We start from the raw sequence: 8,720 nt of genomic DNA, 5'->3' as shown, positions 1-8,720 counted from the left end.
TAGCAAGGCTGTACATAAATATTACAAAAAAAACATGGTGAAAAAAAGAAATAACGGGATCTCCACATTATGCACTGTATTTAACGTTTTACAAAACGATAATACATTTAAATTTGAAACTGTAACAGCCAAAAAAAAATAGCTTCTAGACGCTTTGACCTTTTGTTTTGAAATTTTCACAAATGATTAACAATGTGTTTATCTTCAAAACGCCGTTGGGGCATTGTTTTTAGTTGAATAGTGTTACAGCAATCGTACAAACAACTAGCCTGGTTGTTAATTTATGCTTAAACTTGAAGTATTGAAATTTGAGCTGCTGCCCTACAAAATTGACAACTGATAGACAGTTTTCAAGACGGCACTTTCTTCATAGTAAACAGATGTACCCATAAACCAATTTTGACAGGAAACAGAAGCATGGTTTAGAAGCTATTTTTTTTAAATCACTTTTGACCAAAAAAGCACATTTTTGTGCATATTTCAAACTACAGTGTCCGTAAAAATAAAATACTAACAAAACTTTAAAATTCATACAATAAGCATTCCGAAAATATATAGTTTTATGAACAAGGGAGGTCATCTTGGTTTCCTAATTAACTAATTAAAATACTTGTCCGGTAAACTGCATCTCTACCTTAAATGCACGTTTAAGTTGAGGAATCAATAACCCTTGTCCTATCATCTTGGCAGTCAATAGCCGAGATTTGACGGGCTGACGGAGTTCATTTCAACGTTTCACTGATTTTACGGCCTTCGCCCATTGATGTTGCACCTTCGGATAGCTTGAAAACGCGTTAATACTCACACTATCACTATACGTATTGCTGCATCTGGCAACAACACAAAGTTTAACCATAGTAAATATGTTCGTTGTGAAAACAACGTTTACTAACACTCTTCAAAGCAAACATGCCGACCGAACAATATATTTAAATGATGCAGTATTGTAAAAGAATGGCTTCCTCTGACATTTTGACATTTGATGGCGCACTTTCACTTCGACGAAAACCGGAAACAGTCGACTGTTTCATGAGAGGTGGACGTGGGTATAGCACGAGATTTACTCGTATACAAGTAATCCGTTTCAACAACAAAATCAATAACTGTCCAAGTCAGTGGAACAACAAACCAAAACGGAAAAAATGTGTGTCGGCATATAGTTAAAGCACGTTGTTCGACATCTGTGTGAACACTTAAAATCATGGGCTATTATAAATCCAAATCCAAGAGAGAATATTAAATTATGTGCATTTTCAGAGACTAGAGAACGCATTGTAAAAAATATGTACTTATATATTGGCGGTGAACTGTCTAAATCGTTAAATACTATGTCCCGGCAATAACATAATATGAATGTTTGTTTGTTTTGAAATAAATAATCCGGAAATATCGTGCCAAAATTGTACATTATTTAAGCCGCACAGAATACTACTTTCGAACAATTCAAAAGTTTTTTGTCTGGAATTAAAGAAGATTGTGCCGAAATCATTCGGATCGTGTCCAAGTCTCGTCTTAAATAAAATGTACAGAATATTATAAAACTTACAAATATAAAACTTATCTTTTAAGGTTTTATATCAAATAGTTCAGATGAATCGCACATACATCGTGCATTAAAGAAAGTATGTGATATTTCCATCAATTTAAAAAGTGTGAAATATTTGTCTCAGATCATAGAAATATTGCGTTTTTTTTGCTTTTTAATTCCTATACTATGTAAATAAACAATTTACTAAAATTAATTATTAATTTATATTAATTAAACTGAATGTAATTTAATATGAACATTTATTAATTATCTGTGTGTGCATGAAAACTATTGTTAATATTTATGTATTTAGGTATTGTTCGGATGTAGGTCTTAATTCGCCCATGCTAAAATATTCGTTTATAATTTAATACAATTATATGACTTTCCGCTTTTAAGTTAGTATGTTTGTACGTATGTCCAGACAGATCTTGCGAACTTGAACTTGTTTGAGGATAAAAGGAAGAAGCGAATTTTAGAGAGACGTAAACAAGCCGCTGAACAGAGAGCAAGGTAAGATTCATCCTGGATGTATGCATGGGTAATTTGCATAATATGTCTCTTTGTGTATAAACTCTTTTGATCATGCATATTTTTGTGTTTTAATGGTCTGCTAAAAAAATCGAGTTTGTTTCTGAAAATTCCATGTCATTTACCTGCCCAAAGCAATTGCATTTGGTGAATTTATTCTGACGAAAAAAAATGCTGGTCATTCCGGAGGAGAGCCCCAGTGTAAACATTATAGTTGTCTCAATATATTATGAACTATTTATTATTATTATTTTCTGTCATTTATGTGTGTTTGAATGTTGTTAATGTCAAAGTCTCAAAAACTAAGAAATTCAAAATGTTATTTCATATATTTGTTTACATGAATTTGACTTATCCATTGTTTACAAGTATAGAATAGCATGAGATGTTGAAGAATCCCGATGATGTCTCATGTGTCTTCTATGGCTTCTCAAACAATGTGGTCAAACTGGTGGTTAAATAATCGCTATTTGGTCAGGCTTGTCATATGCCAAGATTGTATTGTATCGCTTTGTCAGGATCTATCACTTTTCAACGAGAGTAATAGGAAGTATATCATTGACAACAGCTTGTTTCTTTAACTTTAAGGCCGAGTGTACGACTAGCCAGCACCTGGAAATCTCCATTCAGGGATGGTGAAGGATGGAGAGCAAGGGAAATGGATAAGGATGGTGTACATGGAAGAAATGCAAGATCTCCTAATTGGCGTGACAGACCTTCCCTAGATGATAATGTACCAGCTAGTGATGAGCGATTTAGTGATATAAGACGAAAGGATATTACTTGGAGAGGATCACCAAAGGACTGGGATAGGCAACAAATACCTCCATCTAATAATTGTAATTGGCGAAATCCCCAACCTGATGACTTTGAGAGGCGAGGACCTCCATCTAATAATTATAATTGGCGAAGTCCTCTGTTTGATGACCGTGATAGGCGAAGACCTCAATATGCTGACCTTGATAGGCAAGGATTTCCACATGATGACTGTGAAAGATGGGAACCTGACGCATGGAGGCGCAATCGTGGTACTGCCAACAGAGGGTCACCTCCAAAAAATGACAGAGGTCATTGGAGAGGATCTTCCAAAGATGATAGTAGATATACCTGGCGTCGAGAAGAGCGTGGTAGAGAAACTCGCTGTAGCGTTAAAGAGCAAGACAGACATAGAGATGACCTTGGCCCGATAAGAGTGAACAATGAATCTCCAAATGCCTTGAGACATGACAGGCCATCAACGCTATTTGATCGGTACATACCACCAATGCGAGTTGATAGAAACATGCAGGGCCTACCAAATTATCGTTGGCGTGACAGACCCCAAGGAGAATATGAAGATAACAGAGCAATTAGCACTAGACCACCTCCTAGAGATAAAGGTTCACAGCCACTTAATGACACTGATCAAAAACGTCAAAGAAACAGAAAAGAACAACCGGAAAGGAATGACGAAGAATGTGACGGTTGGCAAATTGTTTCTAGGCGATAATCTTGAAGTGGTAGTGAGGAGACTCTTTAAGGAAGTAGAAAAGTGGTCTAGAAAAAGTTGGAAATATAGTTAATGTTTAATTCTTTCATTGTAGTTTTCACATGTTACAATAACAATCTATAAACAGAATAAATTTCTATCAGTTTGGTTCACTAAAATTCAATTAGTAGGTATAACTAGGACTAATAGATTCGATTTTAGATTAGATTAGATTAGATTAGGCGATGTAATACATTATATAACCATTCTGAGTTCTCTGACTGGGTGGTATTTAGGTTAGATAATGTAAATTTAAATAAGCAGAATATTGTTGTGTCAATCACTATTAATGAAACTAGCAATCTTGAAACACAATTGTTCAATTGTATGAGTCACATATTTATACTATACATGCTATCAACTGTACCTACATTTTTAGGGTTTTATTACGAGAAACATGTGCATTTTCAAAGTTGTCAAAGTTGACTAGTGACAACCACAAGCAATATCTTGAGTTAATCACACTATGTCAGAATATGATAAAAAAATATTTCCAAAATGTTTATTGAATTTCTGTGTTCAGTTTTCTTGTCACCACATGAGTAACAGAGGCTGATTTGAAAACCTGTAATCTTTGCAGTTTTGAAAAGCAAAGTACTTTGAAATCATTTGTTACATGCGATACCAGAGCACATAAAAACATGTTACCAAAAAGCAATCGTTTATTATTCCACTGATATTTCTAGAACTATTTACTGAATTCCGGTAAATCATGTTTTTTTTTCTTTTATATGTTTTATTCATATAATATTCAAAAGAATCCATTACTTCAAAATAATTTTACATGTCAAAAAGATATAAAAAAAGATAATTGACACCAATAAAATAATAATAATAATGATAGAAAAGAGAAGGAAAAAACAAATAATGGGGATGGGCTGTTGTTAGTGTGTGTATGTGGGGGAGGGAGTAGATTCATTCCTTTTTTATAAATTGTTGGATGTCATTTATTTAAAATGACTACGCGTAGATAAACTCATAAAATTAACTTACAAATATCCTTCAATCACTTGCAGTACTTTGCCCCATTTTGTTTCAATTTTTTTTTTCAGTTAAAACATATTTTTCAATGTTAATTTGGTTTCTGATCTTACTCATAAAATAAGCTATTGTTGGACTATAACTAGTAAACCTTCTACAATATAAGACATATTTACCAATTAGTAATAACAAAGTTAAAAGAGATTTGTTTTCCAGTACTCCGAAGATAATACTTGAACATGTGATAAAATTTATGTTATCATCAGAGATCTTTCCCCAGAATTTGTCAAACGAATTCCAATATATTTGTGCAGTTGAACAATACCAGAACAAATGTTCAAAATTGTCTTCCTTTTGACAATATTTACACAAACTATCTGTTCTTAAGTTATTTTTGTATAAGAATAAATTTGTTGTTACAATTCTGTGTAAGATTTTAAACTGAAAGTTTCTCATTTTTTCTTCACCTGCTACCTTATAAGGTAACTCCTAAATTGCCTTCCATTCTCCTGCTATGTCCCGTCCATAAATCATTGACCCATATTTAGTGTCTGAGCTTGGGGGTTCAAATTTACTTTTTACCGGTATTTCAAAGAAATCTTTTGTTTTACCCTTCCTATAATCAATTGTATTATGAACATTTTGTCCAGATCCATTTTGATGGAATTGCCGAAATAATACCTGTATAAGTTATAAAATTCACAGCAATATTATATTTTTCAGTAAACTGACCACAAGTAAGAAATTTACTATCATTATCTAACAAATTACAGATGTGTCTTACCCCACTGATGTGCCATTAACTGTAGTATACAGAGCTCCCATTGATCAAAATATATTTATTATTCCAAATTGTTTGCGTTTTAATTTCCTGTACACAATTCGGTTCTTTCTGTTTATTTATCTCACATCAATATCTTATAATATCCATGTAAAAGGGCGATATTCGACCATTTACTTGGCCCGAATCATAATTGCACTGGAGTAAAAATCTCAAACCCCCATAAGTTCTAAAATAATAATAATGACTGAATACATCTATAGTTGATTCTGATTATAATTTTAGTAGCCCAGAAAGTGTTATTGCTTTGTTCGAAATTTCAATAACTACCATACGAAGGCCTCCGTGATCATAGTTACCAATTAGGGTATTGCGTTTTATATGGTGTTTTTTTTACCCTACCTCAAAATAGTAAAGACGTAGCCGCATTAATATCATTACTCGGAGTTGAGATCGCAGTCATACACCCGATTTGATGCACCAAAAACCTTAACCAAAATAACCTTTCTTTAAGAGTTAAATTACGTGATTTCCAGGCTGACAGAATATTTGAAATTTTAGTTATCTTATTATCAAATTTTAATTTCCTATTACACCTTTTACTGTGGCCTAGGTAGATGGCTAAATATCTAATTGGCTCATCAGTGGGAGAAATATCATCTATTTCCCGCCATTGCCCTTTCATAGTACCTACTCGCGTTAATCCTAAGTCCAGAACACTTGAGAAAATAATTTAACAGAATAAGAATGTGCTTAACTGACACCTGATTCCCTAAAAAGAGCGTGGTATCATCTGCATACCCCATAATTCGATTTTCATTGTCATACGGGAAATGTACCCCTTCAATATCCTTACTGGTACGTATAGAAATGGCAAGGAGTTTGTAGGCAATTACAAATAGTGCAGTTGATAAAGGACAGCCCTGTCGTATACTCCGTGATAATCCAAACCAACCTGTGGAAAACCCATTGTTTACAACACAACTCTTAATATCATTATAAAATACATTTACCCAACGGTTAAATAAAGCACCAAAATTAAATAAAGGCAATGCCTTTTATTATAAAGTACCTGTCACACGCAACGTAATATTACCGTAATTGGTATAGTACAGGTGTGATGGTTCAAATACCAAAATGGCAACAGTAACATAAAGACTTCCCTGGCGGCGATGATAACACACGAACACGGAGCCAACAGATGAGGTTTCAACTGGTACTGGTATTATTATACTCTGCAAACATCAAGTACAATAACGCGGTAAAACTCCACTACTCCAATAACTAGATACTTAAACTCCAATACAATTCAACGAGATCTGCGATCTGATCTCAGTGCTGAACAACTCCCCTATATATACCCACACTGTCTATAAATAGACCATTACATCAGCATACATAATGCAATGTGTTCTATTACCTATTCAACCATTTTCTAAAAAAAAATCTAGAATATTCCACCCAGACACAGTACGGTTCTAGAACATTCTCAGTGACACGGAAGTGGTAATTAAGTCGTATGCGACAGTACCATAAGCTTCAGAGAAGTCCACAAACATGACTGCTCAAATTATCAAATTACAGTTTGGAAAGTTATAATCACCTAAACCTCTTACAGTGGTTAAGAATTCAATTTGTTCTTTTTCCTTATTTTTCCACTTCAACAAAAATATACCTCCCATCATTATTCAGCAAATGACACGGACCCCCAACTCCCTTTTCCACACACTCTCCGAATTAGAACAACTATGAGTTTCTTGAACCAAAATAATGTCACCCCTTTGTTGTCTAAAAAAAACTAAAAACAGCTTTTCGTTTACTATAAGAATATCTCATCCCCCTAACATTCAAACTTAAAATTTTGAACGAAATCATAATAATTTATACCAAAAAAAAAAGAAATAGAAAAAGGAGAAAAAATATTACTGACAATATATGTAATAATGCAATAATGCTGCATCTCCGTGAATCATAATTCACATCCCCAATAACACACTCAGCACCATATTATTGTTTGAATAACTTCAACTAGAATTATGATACCAAATAAAATCTTACATTTAATGATACATCCAACATGAGAAAAAAACTATATAGTAATTACCACTTATTCAGTGATAAAGCAAAAAGTTATATTGCCAGTCTGGTACAACATAAAAAAGACCATAACAATTGATAAATAAATCATATATAAATACATACATAATTCAATAAAACTCAACAGTTTTTTTTCTTACCCCGTGTCGGATCTATACTTGTTTGGCTGTTCTTCTTCTTTACATTACGCCACATCATCTTTTTTTAGGCGAATACTGCTTTCCATCGATGTACAAAACACCCCTTCGAAAAATAGGTCGTTTCCCATCATCGTAGGCACGTTTAATAACAGCGTTCAATGTTTCCTTTAATTCAATAATCATATCCAGTTTTACATATATTCCTGTATCGGATTCCTTTAACGCAATTTTTTGTTTTCGTACAATTTTTTCTTTCTTTAGACGACTGAAGAACTTCACCAATACTTGTCTTGGGTATGGCCGGTTCTCTGTTTTAGGTATTTCATCAATATTTACCCGGTGGGTAAACCCCTTTGCATACCAAATTTATCCACTAGTATTTTCTCAATAACTTCAACACACTTCTCGTTGTCACCTTCCTGTATACCGTGGGACCGCAAGTTATATTCACGCGAATACCTTTCTTGATTCTTTTGTTTCTCACTTGATTCACGTAGCTGTTTTTTTTCAAAACTTGATTCTCATTCTCCAGTTTAGTAACACGTGTCATAAGTTCATTGACCTTCTTATTCACATTCTCAAACGACAGCGCAATTTCTTGTTGATGCTCCAACAAATTCCTCTTGTTCTTCGTTACATCACTCTCAACTGCACTCTGCTGTTAATAGTTATATTTTCTGATACTAACTTCTCCATATTTTGATCAATGCGTGTTATTGTATTTATCGTAGGAGGGGCGTTCAATAAGTAATGCCCCAGTTGTCTGATCTAGATGAAATGTTGCATGTGTAATGATTCACATCTCTATGGGTTATGTTGCAATAACAGCTCTCAACTAATTGTGGTTTCTGATTTACAGGTGTTTGAACTGAGTTAGGTGTGAAATGGAGCCAGTTGAGTGTCGCGAAGTGATCCAGTTTTTGTATTCAAAAGGACGCACACCAAAGGAGACTTTGGATGAAATGAAAGAAACTTATGGTGATGATGCCCCATCATATGGCTTTATAACACACTGGCATTGTGAAGTATGTTGATACAGCTCCCGGACCATTGATGAGGCATCTGTCCGTCAAGTTAAGGCAGCTATTTTGGAAGATCGACGCATTACTGTTCGCCAAATAGCCGAAGAGGTCA

Source organism: Saccoglossus kowalevskii, chromosome 10, assembly GCF_978046115.1.
Source record: "Saccoglossus kowalevskii chromosome 10, keSacKowa6.1, whole genome shotgun sequence".
In the NCBI taxonomy this organism is placed as follows: Eukaryota; Metazoa; Hemichordata; class Enteropneusta; family Harrimaniidae; genus Saccoglossus; species Saccoglossus kowalevskii.
This window is presented reverse-complemented; position numbering follows the sequence as displayed.